This window comes from Felis catus, chromosome A2, assembly GCF_018350175.1.
Source record: "Felis catus isolate Fca126 chromosome A2, F.catus_Fca126_mat1.0, whole genome shotgun sequence".
Classification (NCBI taxonomy): Eukaryota; Metazoa; Chordata; class Mammalia; order Carnivora; family Felidae; genus Felis; species Felis catus.
Window position 1 is genome coordinate 26,958,421 of NC_058369.1, and position 16,580 is coordinate 26,975,000.

Sequence of the window (16,580 nt, forward strand, 5' to 3'; positions counted from 1 at the left end):
GCTGAGAGGGTAAGAAAGTCCCCAGGATAATGTTGAAGGGACATCCAAGGATGAGTGTGGTACATCAGGCAGAGCTGAACACCACTACGATTGGTGCAGGTCAGAAGGTTCCAAGAGATCAGGAGGAGGAAACTGATAGAAACCTGACGAGTCTGTGTTGAAAGGAGATTTATAAAACTGACACAGAGTTAAGACTTGAATAAGTGATACATATGTAGAACATTAAGTAAATGATTAAGCAGTAACATAATTATTCGCTCCAGAGAAAACAAAAAGATGTGTAGAAAAGCAGTATAGTTCATTTCATAGTTCATCTTTGGATGATATTTACATAGTCGTAATATCAAAACCCATGGTCTTTGTTTGATCTTCCCTGTATATGTGTAATAGTGGTGAGGAGATGGACAAGGGTGTGAGTGTGTGGTAGGAGCAGGAGGAGGAAAGGTGCTATTACTTTTATATAATACGAACATGTTATTTAGAGATATAGAGGCAAATTCCAAAATGATTAATTACTTGAAAGAGAAGCAAGGTTTGCCTTTGGAAGGAGAAGAATTGGGAGAGAGTGGATCAGGGAACAGCTGTTTTTCATAAATAAACCCTTGTAATGTGGATTCCTTAAACTAAGACTCAAGCACAACTCATAATAATAGCAACTAAAAATAAAAATAACGTTTAAATGAAAAAATAAACAAAGTGATTTTCAGGTTAAAATCTCCCAGGTACATTTTGTCCTATTTTAAGTGAATTATTATTATTATTATTATTATTATTGGGGTTTTTTTGAGAGAGGGAGGGTGCAAGAGAGGGGCAGGGAGAGAGGGAGAGAGAGAGAGAAGCAGGCTTCATTTGAAGCAGGGCTAGAGCTCACCCAAAGTACGGGTTGAGCTCACCCATTGTGGGGCTCGAATTCATGAACCGTGAGATCATGACCTGAGCCAAAGTCAGATGCTTAATCAACTGAGCCACCCAGGCACCCCATAAGTGCAAAATTATTTTGGTAACATTTCAAAAATGTATTAAAAACTAGCATGGGGGCACCTGGGTGTCTCAATTGGTTGAGTGATTTTGGCTCAGGTCATGACCTCATGATTTGTGAGATCAAGCCCTGCGACGGGCTCTGCGCTGAGAGCGTGGAGCTTGCTTGGGATTCTGTCTCTCCTTTTCTCTCTGCCCCTCCCCTACTCTCTCTCTCTCTCTCTCTCTCAAAATAAATAAATAAACATTAAAAAAAACTATCATGAATTTAAGTGGCTCCACCTTTCCTTAACACCAGTGCAGTTTCAAAATTTAGAGCAAGTTCTTCCCAGATCGTGTGTACACTTCCTCCCACGGCAGTAGGGTGAGAATGTAAATGTCTTGAGAAATGTAAAAGGAAGGCAAAGGTCCCAACTTGAGAGGCGATTCAGGGTTCAGAAAAGTAGTTCTTCACTTTGGGTTTATTTTTAATTGGTGGAAAAAAATATAAGAAGCATACCTGCTCTATTTCTGTTCTTGTTCCATTCTGGCCTCAAGCACAAGTGCTAAAAATCGATGAGCTCTTCTAAAATTTCCAGTGCCAGTGTTCAGATTCAAGACATTAATAAGTTCAGGTCAGTTTGGGGGAAAGCAGCTCAACTTTGATTCAGACTTCTGTCTTGGGAAGATTGGTTTCTTGCTTCTTATCTTCTCACATCTTTTCTAAAGGTATTTTCTTTCTCATACATGCCTGCGATTAGTTTATATCAAAGCCTTTTTCTCTTCTTTCAAAATGATCTGTTCCGTGAAGTATTTCAGGGGCGAAGGACCACCTACTATTTTACAATGTCCCATTAAATGGATCTCTGTGTCATCTTTATGCATCCCTGTGGGCTTTTAAATCCAAAGCCTTTCAACAATGATGTTTTTGTTCCCTATTCTCTGGATGCCTCTTAACCATTTGAAGGCAATGTTACAGAGATATGAAGGGATAGTACTAATTTATGTAATTCAGAGTTGAGAGGTATAATCCTGACATATGAAGGGGTAAAATATGACTTAGGTAAATGTGTATGACTTAGGTAAATACTTTAACATCTGAGGGATTACAGTGTAATTTGCTTTCACATTTTGTTGATATGTTACACATTTTCTATCAGTTATCAGATATGTTACAAGGCTCTAAATAGTTTTGGACATGCTTATTGATGCTCTTATGATTTAGTTCTCCCCACCCCCACCGTCATGTGTGTGGCCAAGTTTTTAAAATATACAATATGTCACATACCCATAGAGAAATAATTAGGGCCCATGCAATTCAGACACTTCTCTTTAATGGTAACTGTTGTTTGTTGAATATATTTGAATCCCCATTCTGATAAATATATACAATTAAATATACAAGTGGGTTCTGATTTTGTTGATGAATTCTTCCTTATTAAGGTAACTGGTGATAACCCTAACAACTATGGCTAAGTGAATGTTGTGTTACAGTATATTCTGTTTATCTTCCGTTTTCTAATTGGTCTGGTCTGTTCTTGCCTCCAGACCCTTATAGCTGAATACTGTTATGTGTTCATGCACTTATTCAAATTATGGCTTTTATGTCCCGGGATTTTTTGTCAATTAATGTCTATGTAAAGCACTGCTCTTCTTAGGGGTGTGCTGCAGGTTGCCCTATGGATCGCTAAAGCTCTATGTCCTTTCTTGACCACCAAGTTTATATAGTTATTGTTTTGGTACTGTACCCTCTCTGTAGGACCAGCATGCTTGAATGTTATGTCCTCTTTACCATGCGGCCATTGGAGAGATTGAACACCGCTTTTGTGGGAAGAGTCTTTTCGTACTGGGTCTTGTCCTAAAACTGATCTGTTTTTCACTCAAGCCTGAGAACTTCCTGTGAGTCAATATTAGCTCAGGCTGATACTGTTTAATCACTTAGTAGTTTTGGAGGGGAGAGGGTTATGCATACACACACGTGTTTGTTTAAAGGTATAAATGTGTGTGTGTATATATATGTATCTATACATATATTACATTTATATGTAAAATCATGAAAATTCAGGCTATTTTATTAGGTGCCAATAAGAATGGGTCTTCCAGTCCTGTATTCAGTTTCCATGGCAAGGACTTCAGGGGAATTTTTTGAGAGAATATGACCTTTATTTTCTCAGTTTTATGTCTTAAAATGGGCAGAGCTCAGGATGTTCTTAGCTTTTTCTTAGTTCCCTGGTATGAAGCTGTTATCTATTGATTTTAAATGAAATATTTTTGAGTTTTTTATTTACATATTTGCATATTTTATATTTGAATTAATAACTTTTATAATGGGGAATATATGATAAACTTATGCTTTCAACTTACCTGGGGTTTTATATTTAAAGTATGTTTCTTCCAAGCAGTAAAGTGTAGGGTCTTCCTTGTTTTTTTTTTATGTTTACCTTTTTATTTATTTATTTATTTATTTTTTCAATATATGAAGTTTATTGTCAAATTGGTTTCCATACAACACCCAGTGCTCATCCCAAAAGGTGCCCTCCTCAATATCCATCACCCACCCTCCCCTCCCTCCCACCCCCCGGGTCTTGCTTTTTAAAATCCAGTCTGACCAGGGAGCCTGGGTGGCTCAGTCAGTTGAGTGTGTGACTCTTGATTTTGGCTCAGGTCATGATCCCAGAGTCATGGGATTGAGCCTCACACTGGGCTCTGTGCTGAGCTGAGTGTGGAACCTGCTTAAGATTCTCTCTCTCTCTCTCTCTCTCTCTCTCTCTCTCTTTCTCCCTCTGCCCTTCTCCCCCCCCCCCCCCCACACACACACACTCTCTCTCTAAAAAAAAAAAGGTCTGACCATCTTTGCCTGTCACATGGAGTGCTTAGTCCACTTAAAGTTAATGTAATTGTTTATATGGTTGGGTTTTAGTCTATCATCTTGGTATTTGATTCTATTTGTCCTACCTGTTCCTTATTTTTCTATGTCTCCTTTCTTGCTCCTTTTGGGTGAATCACTATATTTAGTATTTCTTTTTATTTCCTCTATTGACTTTTTAATCTATACCTCTGTGTATTTTTAGTGGTTTCTCTAGAGATTATACAGTTTAAAGATAAATCCTTTATATTTAAAGGGCATGAGCAATGTAAGATCCTCACGTCAGTACAGTTTAATTCTTGCCCCCACCAGCTTTTCCACTTGGTTCTTGAGTGTAGTTTCTATCTCTGCTAAAATTCTTCATTCTGTTCACACATGTTGCCCAACTTTTATACTGGTTTCTTTGATGTATTAATCATAATTATTTTAAAATCTCTGTTGTATAAATACAAATATATAAACTCTCTCCAGATTTGCTTCTATTACTTATTTTCTCTTTTTTGATCATGGGTCACATATTTCCTGCTCCTTCACATATATTATGATTTTTTATTTTTAAATGTTTATTTATTTTTGATAGAGTGCGAGCAGGGGAGGGGCAGAGAGACAGGGAGACACAGTATCAGAAGTAGGCTCCAGGCTCCGAGCTGTCAGCACAGAGCCCGATGCAGGCTTCGAATTCATGGACCATGAGATCATGACCTGAGCTGAAGTCAGAAGCTCAACCGACTGAGCCACACAGTCACCCCTGATTTTTTATTTTATGCCAGGCATTGTATTTAAAAGGATATTATAAATACTATTTACCACCGTGAAAGTGACGTTGCTTCTTCTGTCAGGCTGTTAGTATGAGGGACTATATCAATCTGATCTGTAGTGGAGCTGGATCTGGGCTTTGTCCCACATTTAGTTATATGCAGTCATCACTGGCTTCAGATGTTTTCATGGTAGGTAGGGTCAAGACATGTTCTCTGTGGAGTTTGATGATACTCTCTAGAGGTCCCAGTTGCCAGCTTTAAATGTCACAGGGAGCCCTCTTTGCTCTCTAGTCTTTCTCCCAGCCTTCTACAACCCTTTTCACCTTGCTGTCCAGTTGCCCCTGGAGGACTGCTGTGGTACCCTCTGTTAAGGTCCCAGAGTAGCTTGGAGGGATTTCTCTTGGGATTAAAAAATATGCTTTTAGGTATTTATCTACTTATTTAAAAAATCAATTGATAGGAAATTCACAGTCTATAAATTAACTATTTTAATTTTTTTTCAACGTTTTTATTTATTTTTGGGACAGAGAGAGACAGAGCATGAATGGGGGAGGGGCAGAGAGAGAGGGAGAGGCAGAATCAGAAACAGGCTCCAGGCTCCGAGCCATCAGCCCAGAGCCTGACGCAGGGCTCGAACTCACGGACCGCGAGATCATGACCTGGCTGAAGTCGGACGCTTAACCGACTGTGCCACCCAGGCGCCCCTATAAATTAACTATTTTAAAGTGAACAATTCAATGGCAGTACATTCACAATGCTGTGCAAACACCACCTAGTTCCAAAATATTTTCATTGCCCCTAAATAAAGCCTCTTATCTATTAAGCAGTTTCTCTCTATTAGTATGTCTGCCTAGCCTCTGCCAACCACCAATATGCATTCTGTCTCTTTGTATTTGTATTCTGTCTCTTTGTATTTCATGTCAATGGAATCATATACAATTAATCCCTGAACAACATGGGGGTTTGGGATGCTGACTCCCTGCATAGTCAAAAATCCATGTATTACTTTGGTTCTGCCAATACTTAACTACTAATAGCCTACTGTTGACCAGAAACCTTACTGTTGACATAAACATTTAACACATATTTTGTTTGTTATATGTATTAGATACTGTATTCTTACAATAAAGCAAGCTAGAGAAAAGAAAATGTTATTAAGAAACTTATAAGGAAGGGAAAATACACTTATAATTACTATATTTATTGAAAAAAATACATATATGAGTGGACCCATGCCATTCAAACTCATGATTATGTTTATTAAGTTAAATTTATTAAGTTTTTAGAGAGATAGAGACAGAGAGCAAGCAGGGGAGGGGCAGAGAGAGAGGGAGACACCGTATCCTAGACAGGCTCCAGGCTCTGAGCCGTCAGCACAGAGCCCAGCATGGGGCTTGAACCCACAAACTGTGAGACCATGACCTGAGCTGAAGTTGAACGCTTAATTCACTGAGCCACCCAGGTGTCCCAAACCAATGTTTTTCAAGGATTAAATGTAATATGTGAACTGTGTCTGGCTTTCTTCACTTAGCATAATGTTTTAGAGGTTTCCTTTGGTATTTTGTCCTTCTCTCAACTTTTGGCATCCACTACCTTTACTTGGTGAAGATCTCGAGTGACTTCTCTTCATTCTCCTGTCTTACCCCCAGTATTCAGTGAGCCATTGCTGGTACTTGTATTTGGTGAAGTTTCTATTATCTCTCCTGACCTACATCCAGTCTCAACACTCAATTAAACCCCATGGTAAAGAATTGACAAGTTGGAGAAAACTTCCTTGTGATTAGGGTTCCTCAAGATCAAACTTGTCACACTAATCTTCAAGGAGCTGATAAAAGTTTAGCTACTTCACTCTATCACTGGCAGATTTATGTTCTTCTTGATATTTTGCCAGGAAGTAAAGAAACTATGAATCTGTTTTCTCCTGGATGGGTTTATCACTTCCAGAATTTAGTTTTTTATGTGTGTTTCTTTGCATCTTCAGCAATCCTTGGTGGGAATTCTTGCCTTGGTCCTGATCTTAGAGGAAAAGCTTTCAGTTTTTCACATTGAGTATGATGTTTTCTGTGGCTTTTTCACATATGGCTTTTATTATATTGAGGTAGTTTCTTCCAAGTCCTAGTTGTTTGAGTATTTTTTATCATGAAAGTTTGTTGAATTTTGTCAAATTCCTTATCTGCATCAATCGAGATAGTCATGTGCTTTTTTCCTCCATTCTGCTAATATGGGACATTGCATTGATCAATTTTCATATGTTGAACACTTCTAGGAATAGATCCCACTTGATCATGGTATATGATCCTTTTGATATACTACTGCATTAATGTGCTAGTATTCTGTTGAGGATTTTTACATCAGTATTCATAAAGAATATTGGTCTGTGGTTTTCTTTTCTAATAGTGTCTTTGTCTGGCTTTGGTATCAGGGCAATGCTCCCTTCATAGAATGAGTAAGGAAGTGTTCCTTCCTCTGAAGTTTTTAAGAAAAGTTTGTGAAGAATTAGTGTTAATTCTTTAAATGTTTGTAGAACTCACCAGTGAATCCATCAACTCCAGGACTTTTCTTTACTAGAAACTTTTTTATACTACTGATTTATTCCCCTTACCAATTACAGATGTATTCAGATTTCCTATTTCTCTGTGATTCAGTTTTTGTAGGTTTTGTGTTTCTAGGAATTTGTCCATTTTATTTACCTTATTTAATTTGTTGGAATATAATTTACTGTAGTACTCTCTTAAATTCTTTTTATTTCTGTTGAATAAGTAGTAATGTCCTTACTTCCATTTCTGATTTTAGTAAGTTGAGTCTTTTCTCACTTATCTTCTGTCTCATTGTTCTGTCCATTCTTGAGAGTGGAATGCTGAAGTCTCCAACCATTATTGTAGAACTGTTTTCTCCCTTCAATTCTGTCAGTTTTTATTTCCTTCATTTTGATGGTCTGTTATTAGGTACACAAATCTTTATAGTTGTATCTTCTTGCTTTATTGAACCTTTTGCTAATATGTAATATCCTTTTTTGTATCTTATAAGCTATTTTTTTAAATTTAAAGTCTATATTGTCTGATATTAGTATCGTTAGCCTACTCTCTTTTGGTTACTATTTGCATGGAATATCTTTTTCCATCTTTTCACTTTCAACCTATTTGTATCTTTGGATCTACAGTTACTGTCTTGTACAGAATCTGGTTGGATCATAGTTTTTGTTTGTTCACCCTGCCCCCATTCTGCCAATCTCTGCCTTTTAATTGGAGAATTTAACCCATTTACATTTAAAGTAATTACTAATACAGAGGAACTTGTGCCATTTTGCTATTTGTCTTCTATATGCTTTGTAGGATTTTTGTCCTCATTGTCTGAATTACTAACTTCTTTCCCATTTAGTTGTTTTTTTTTTTTTGTAGTGAGATATTTAAATTTTCTTCTCATTCTTTTATGTATATTCCATGACTATTTTCTTTGTACTTACCATGGGGATTACACTTAAAACCCTAAAAATTTAACGCTATAATATGAATTTCTACAAATGTAACTTCAATAATATGCAAAAGCTCTGCTCATTTGTGGCCCTTTCTTTATCCCTTTCAGTTATTGATGTCACCGAATCACATCTTTAAACATTGTATGTCTAAAATGTAAACAATAATTGTTTTTAAAAAATTCATTAGTCTCTAAGTTATTTAAAAAAAACAAACCCTAATAAATATCAAGTTATAAACCAAAGTTACAATAATAATAGCTTTTAGATTAATGTTTTTAAAGTGTCTTTTAAATCATGTAGAAAACAAAAAGTGAGTTACAATCTGTGTTTACAATAATACGAGCTTTGGTAATTTCCCATGTATTTACCTTTACTGGGATCTTTATTTCTTCATACGGTTTTTTGTTACTGTCTAGTATTTTTTTCACTTTAACCTCCAGGACTCCCTTTCGTGTTGCTTGCAAGGCAGGTGGAGTGGTAACACATTCCTTCAGCTTTTGTTTATCTAGAAATGTCTTGATTTCTCCTTCATGGTTGAAGGCCACTTTTGCTAGATATAGGATTCTTGGTTGTCAATTTTTTTCTTATTTCAGCCCTTTGCCTCTGGCCTCCTAAATTTCTGATGAAAAATCTCTGATAATCTTATTGAAGATCTCCTATATGTGGGGAGTTTCTTAAATTCTTAATTCTTGCTCTTAAGATTGTCTTTGTGTTTAGACATTTTGATTATGATGTGTCTTTCTGAGGATCTCTTTGAATTCACCATACTTGGAATTTGTTGAGCTTTTTTGTTGTTTATATTCGTATCTTTAATCAAATTTAGGAAGTTTTTGACCACCAATTTCTCTCTCCCTTTCTCTTGTCTTCTTCTTCTGGGCCTACAATTTGCGTGTTGGTCTGCTGAATGGTGTCTCATAAATCCTACAAGCTCTCTTCATTTTTATTCCATATTTTTTCTTTCTGTTTCTCAGCCTTGATTATTTTCATTTCCCCACATTCAAGTTCACAGATTCTTTCTTTTGCTTGCTGATATCTGCCTTTGGATCACTTTAGTAAATTTTTGATTTCAGTAATTGCACTTTTCAGCTCTAGAATTTATTTTTGGTTTCTTTCTAGGTTTTCCTATATATTATTGATATTTTCATTTTGTTGCTAGATCATTTTATTGACTTCCTTAACAACTGCCTTTAGTGCTTTGATCATCTTTAAGACAGTTGTTCAAAGTCTTTGTCTAGCAGGCCCACCACCTGGTCTCTCTCAGAGATAGTTGGTTTACTTTTTATTGATTTACTTTTTCCTTTTAATGGTCCACACTTCCCTGTTTCTTTGTATGCCTTGTGATTTTGTTGTTGTTGTTGAAAACCGGACATTTGAATTTAATAATGTGGCAATGATGGTAATCAGATTCTCCCCCTTCCTCAGGGTTTGTTCTTTCTGTTTTGTTTTGTTTTTTTTTTTGTAGGCTGTCTCTGTGCCAGAGATCACCTTAAGGTGTAAATTTAGGGTTTTCTCTGGTCTTTTCTGAGCCTGCACTTTTCCTTGAGCTTGAATGATGATTTTCCAATATATCTGGTATATGCAGTTGTTTTTTTAATGTCCTGGTATTTTATGTTTGACTCTCAGAAAGGGAAAAATGAAGGGAGATAAAAGGCACTGGCTTTTTAAATCCCCTTGGAAGTTGCTTTATTCTGAAGGAAAGGAACTTGCAACCATGAGGAGGAAGTTCAACAATGGCTGCCTGCCTTTGTGTCTGTGCCTCTGTGATCATAAGCAGATATCAGTGATCAGAACATAGATCCCTGTTATTTGGAGGACAGGGTCCTTGTTGTCTACCCTACTTCCATAGGTTATTTGCAAGCTGCTCTAGGACCATGCACATGGCTGCCTGCCACAGAGTTGGTGAGTAGGGAATGGATAGCTGCTGCTGAGCTAAGAGCTAAAATAAATTAAAATTAACGAATTTACTGTCCAAGACTTCCTCTGGAAGTTGAAAACCCAATAGACTCTAGAGTTCCAAAATTGCTGTATCAGATAGATTCTGCCAGCACAACTATTGTCTAGGTGGGAAGGCCGATTCTTCATGCTTCCTGCTCCATCAGTTTCCCATAATCCTTTGTTTATATATTGTATTTTATATATAAAAATACAAGATTGTGATGTAGGTTATGAATATAATTATGCAATAAACTTTTATGATAAACTTAGTGACCAGAACATTATCAATTCCTTTGAGGATGCTTGAATGACCTGAATTCTATCCCTTTGTTTCCTCATCAAGAGTTAACTACCTGCCTACATTTTGTATTTGTAATTCCTTTACTTTTCAAATAATTTTCCACATAACTATGCATCACTATAAAATGTGTTCCTCGGGTTTACCTGCTTTTGAGCTTAATTGTTTACCCCTACTGAAAACAGTAAAATTGGATCTTTACCTCAGATCATACACCAAAACCAATCTCTTCACTCTTTAACTCAACAATCTGACTTCTGCTGTAACCATTTTATGAAGACTGATCTTGATATAATCTCCATTGACCTCCATTTTGTCAAATCCAGTGGCCATTTTCCTCTCATTATTCCTACTCAGCTCTCAGCACTATTTGTTGTAGTGAATGTTTCTTTTCTTCAGAGTAGTCTTTCCTTTTGGCTTCTGTGATACTGCACTCTTCTGGTCTCTCTTCTTCCTTCTTTGCCTTTTCTGCTCAGTCTTCTTCCGTGGCATATCCTACCTAATTTCTAGAGTTCCTCAGTGCTCAATCCTAGTTTCCCTCTATTATATCTTTATGCTGTTTGTTAAAAAAAATATTTCATTTTAGAGAGAGAGAGAGAGAGAGAGAGAGAGAGAGCATGAATAGTGGAAGGGGCACAGAGAGAGAGAGAGAGAGACAGCGAGAGAGTGAGAGTGAGAATCTTAAGCAGGCTCCAAGCTCAGAGTAGAGCCTGATGTGGGGCATGATTCCACAACCCTGGGACAATGACCTGAGCCAAAATTGGCAGTTGGATGCTCAACCAACTGAGCCACCCAGACATTTCTCTTTATGCTCTTTCTTTAGGTAATCTTATCCATGCCCATGGATTTACAGACCACTACTGACTAATGACTTCCAAATTTATATTTTGAACTTAGTGTTCACCTTGGACCTCAAAACTCATACATAAATTTGTATATACTTCTGCTTGGTATAAACTTGGTATCTCACACGAACTTCAGAATTAACATGACTTGAACTGAACTCATAAATTTTTGTGAAACTCCTTGTCTTCCAGTCTTACCCATCAATAATCAACTTAGTTGTTTATTTCAGAAACCTAGCAGTTATATTTTATTCTGTGTACTTTCACTCACTATACCCAATTCATACAATTTTCCCACATTCAGTATTCAAAATATATCTTAAATTTTTCTGCTTTTCACCATCTCTACTACCAGCAACTTGGTCCAGATTATCAACATCTATTGCCTGACCTACTACATCAGCCTCCTAATTTATTTTCCTGCTCTATACTTGTTACCCTTTAATATATTCTTTACAAATCAGCCACAAAAGTCTTTCTCTGAACATAAATCTAACCATGATACTTCCCCACTTAATACAGCTGTTACAATTAAAATAAAATCCATACTCCTCATCATGGCAAACGTGGTCCTGCATGCCTTTTGCTTACCTCTCCATTTTCTTCTTGAGTCATGTTCTCCTTTGCTCACCATGTTTCAGAAATTTTTGCCTCTTTTCTGTTCCTAGAAGAAATGAATCTTTTTCTCATCCCAGAGCCTGCCCATATGTTGTTCCCTGTGATTGCAATCCTTTCCTCAATATCTTCAAATGGTCAGTACCTTCTTATTCGTTAAATCTCACTTAAATATAGCTTTCTCAGATAGACTTTCCCTGATCATTCCATTCAAGGAGCCTCTTCTCCCTATTTACTTTAAATGCCACTCCAAATGACCTCTTCCCACCGTTATGCTCTGTATTAGTTTCTGTGGATGTTATAACAAACTACCACAAACTAGGCAGCTTAAGGCAGAAATGTATTCTTTCATGGTTCTGGAGACCAGAATTCCAAAATCAAGGTGTTGGCATGGCTGAACTCTATGTGGAGATTCTAGAGACTCATTGTCTCTTCCAGCTTTTGGTTGCTGTCAACATTCCTTGACTTGTGGTCACATCACTCTAAAGTCTGCTTCCATAGTCATATTACCTATTCTCTTCTGTGTTGCTTTTCTCCTATAAAGATACTTTTGAATACCTTAGGGCCCATTAAGACAATCTAGGGTAATTTCAACTCAAAATCCTTTAATAATGTCTGTAAATATCCTTTTTCCAAATAAGATAACATTTAAAAGTTTTAGGCTTTAGGATTTGATATCTTGGGATGGTCTTTATTCATCCTACTACATGCTCTGTCATGATTTTCTGATGATCAGATTCAGAATACCTTTTTTAAATAAAATAAATTTTATAATTATTTTTTATGTATACATTTATTATCAATTTCCCTTAGACCAGCACTATCCAGTAGAAATATAATGAGAGCCACATATATAATTTAAAGTTTTCTAGTATCCATATAAAAAGGTGAAAAGAAACACATGAAATTAACTTGAATATATATTTTATTTAACTCAGTACATCCAAAATATTATCATTTCAACATGAATCAATATCAAAATTATTACTGAATATATATTATTCTGACTAATTTTGAAATTATTACTGAATATATATTATAATATATACAGATGTATATTTACTCATTGAATGGTTATTATATGAGTAAAAAGAGACAAGAAAAATGTCATGCCAAGCTATATCACAATTTTCTTAACATATATATATATATATATATATATATATATATATATATTTTTTTTTTTTTTTTTTGCAGAGTCACATTTATCTGAACTGTGAGTAGAAAGTTAAGTATTAGTGATTATGAAATTTCTCTATGTGTTTCTAAACCAACTCACATTTGTGCATTATTTGTCTGGATGACAAATTTTACAAGTTTGCATTCTTTAAATATTTTATTTAAATTTTAGGGGCATTTGTAAATGTTTAATATTCTGGGATTTGGTGAAATGGATCTTAATACATATTTATTATAATAATTTTCTTAGTTATGGTGAATTCTATTAACCAAAATTGCTGTGGAATTCATCCTCTTAAATATTTATTGTCACATAATATTTTAGATTTGAGCAGTGGGGAAATAATACTGTAGCTCATTGAGAAATTAGAATAGTAATGAAATTCAATCTATAATAGTTTATACATCATTTTGAACTGACTAATGTTAGGAAAGGCATGCATATTCTATTAAAATATTAAAAGTTATTGAGGGCAAATTTTTATTTAATATTAAAATAAAAAACCTCTTTAATCACTGGGAAGAATCCTCAGAAGTGGAAAGAAAAACTCTACATCAACTTAAACATTTCAGGACAACCAATTTCACTAATTTAAAACAACTTCCAGAGCTAAGGATCCAAGCAAATGAGCCATTTTCTTTAAAAATTCTGACTCATCTTGGGAGCATTAAAATTAATAGAACTTATGATCTTGAGTTCTACTCATTTGTGAATGTGTTTTCAGTAAGTACACATAATTGGGGTTGGGATCTGACAGTCCCTTATATATATAACCACCATGAATATACATAGAGTTTTATACCATTAATATTTCAAGGGGTTTGATTCATGATTTTATAAAATGAACACACCCATGAAATGAACTAATGCAGAAAACAAATCTTATTGTAGAGTAGTGGGATGCTCCATACCTATAAAACATTGGGATTAAAAGTTCTAAGACAATATTTTGGCCCAAAGCCCTAATCCTTTCTATAGAATTCTGGGGCAGAGAAGACGATAGAGGGAGTACAGTGAAGGGAAGGTGGGTGGGGTCAGGGAAGTGTAATCACATTTTGCAAGGATCTCATGGATGAGTGGGTCAGTGCTTTATTTCCAAGAGGCAAATTTTTTAGCATTGGTTATCACCAGATTTTTCTCTAGGCATTGTTGTTTTGTTTTCCATCAAAGTTTACTTTTCCCAGTCCTTGTCTACTCTACTTTTTGACACTTTCCTCCTGGAGGCTCAGATTCTGAGCTCGTTCTAATGAAGGTAGGAGAAATATTCTACACTTTAGCCATACCAGTCAGTGGTGTCTGAATTTAGTTGTGCTTCCACAAAATTGTTTGTTATGTCCAGAAGGAGCTTGAAGGGTTGAATAAACTCATACAACTTGGTATGTCATCATTAGTTGCCCTACTTAGTACTCTGGTTCCCCATTGGGACTCTGATACTCTGTCTTTGACAGGCTCCTATTCCTTGAGGTAGATATAATATTTTAATTAAAACAAAAGACAAGCATCATTAACAAAAATCTTAAATTTGTTTCTCCAAGATTTAACTATGCTTGTCTTTAAATTTTTTTTAAATGTTTATTTATTTTTGAGAGAGACAGAAAGAGTGCACCTGCGTGAACCAGGGAGGGGCAGAGAGAGAGAGGGAGACTGAGCATCTGAAGCAGGCTCTGTGCTGAAGCAGAGGGCCTGATGCAGGGCTTGAACTCATGAACTGTGAGATCATGACCTGAGCCAAAATTGGACGCTTAACCGAATGGACCACCCAGGCACCCTGTAACTTTATGGTTTTTATATTTAGTAATTTATGAAAGTCATATCTAATAACTTTCAAGTGTTGACATCAAAGGGTGAAAAGTAGTGACTGCTTTAAGAATTATATAAATTTCTGAGTAATAAGGTCAAAAGGTGAAAATTTAACAGATGTCATAGATTTTGAAGTTAATATAATGTATAGGCATGTTTATCAGAATTAAGTGTGTTTATGAAGAATTTTACTAAAAGAATTTTAGGTATTTTCAGTTTTTACTTATGTAATGAAAGATTTAAAAGTTTTAAGAACTCATATGGTTCTGGTTGCCCAGAACCATAGGGGCACCTGGGTGGCTCGGTTAAAAGTCCGACTTTAGCTCAGATCATGATCTCACAGTTGGTGAGTTCGAGCCCCTGCATTGGGCTCTGTGCTGACAGTTCAGAGCCTGGAACCTGCATCCGATTCTGTGTTTCGTTCTCTCTCTGACCCTCCCCCACTTGTGCTCTGTCTCTGTCTCTCAAAAATAAATAAATGTAAAAAAAAAATTTAAAGTTTTGAGAACTGTATAATGCTTAACCCTGAGAACTTCTGAGAATATGCAAAAGAAATGCTAATGTAACATCAAATACATCAAAAATTGAAAATGAAAGTCCATCATGCTGAAGAAAATCATTTATAAAGAAACAAAAATGTCTGAAAATGAAAGAGAAAAACTCCATAGGACTAAAGAAATAGAAAAACGCATATAAATGCTCATAATCTATAATCATGTAGAAAAGCATAATTCAGTAAATTTGTGTTAAAATGGGATTTTATTATATATTATATAATATAATGTTTATTATATTACATATATACACATAGTACATACTATGATATATATTATAATATGTACCTTATTATAATATAATAAATGTGGGAGCCCTAAAGCAAACTCAGATCATTGTTGCATATTACATTTACCTGGATACATATATACCTTTAAATTCAGAAGAACATAGTTTCTCATAGCTTTAGCTGTTTCAGTTGCATATAGTACCATTCACAATTCTTAGGGACAGATTTTTGACTGTTTTTACCTTTAAAACCCATGAGTGTGAAAAATTCAAAAGTTTGATTATTTGACTTAGATACTGTATCTAACAAGAATTAGGTATTTAATTATCCTAACAATAAACTTTATGAATATGTAAGTAAAATATATTCATATTTTATTAATAATTATTACAATCTGTAAGAATAATGCATTTCCATAAATTTCATCAACTTTTTGATTTCAAGATATGAATGCTTTATAATTGTGAAACTCATGGAATCCAGTCAAAATTTTGTATCATGTCCTTTTCCATTACTTCATCTAAGCTCTTTTACAATATTAGACCTCCTTGGAAGATGACATCTGCAGGCAGTAGTTTAAATTAACCAAAGTTCTTTGGGCACTGTTCATTGGACTATTGACTGCTCTAGATTTGGACTAACCCAACAACTGGATCGGTATTATTAGCTCTCACATTCCTTTATATTTTCTACTCATTCATCTTCCCTCTAGCATATATTAATTAGGCAGTGAATAAGACAAAGAATAATACTTGGGTTCTTACAGATTCATCTACTGTCACTAACTGCATTCCCAAACCAGCCACTTGGAATCTCTCTGCATATCTCAAAACATGTTGCAAAATTGTCAAGACTATCAAATCCCATTTACTTTCCATTCATTTTAGTATTGTACAGAATAAAGTACTTCTAAGAGGACTAAAGGGAATTTTGTTAAATCAAATAAATAGCAATGGGGTTTTAGGGTTCCCCAAAGCCCAGAACTCATGAGTGTTGACAATTTAAGTGACAAATCTATCCAATAGTATGGTGGTTGAGATCCATTTATTTTCAGGGAGAGGAATAGA

The 16,580-nt window shown here is 35.4% G+C and overlaps 1 long non-coding RNA gene across 6 annotated transcripts in view; it reads left to right on the forward strand.

The window, feature by feature from the left end:
• Positions 1-16,580, forward strand: part of LOC102901572 — a 190,875-nt gene that overhangs the window by 102,030 nt on the left and 72,265 nt on the right. Inside the window, exon 5 of one of the 6 annotated variants that reach the window (XR_006593801.1) lies at positions 12,947-12,965. The exons of the other annotated variants lie outside the window; for them this stretch is intronic. This is a non-coding gene — a long non-coding RNA (uncharacterized LOC102901572). The remainder of the gene's footprint in view (positions 1-12,946; positions 12,966-16,580) is intronic. 6 annotated transcript variants of the gene reach the window in all.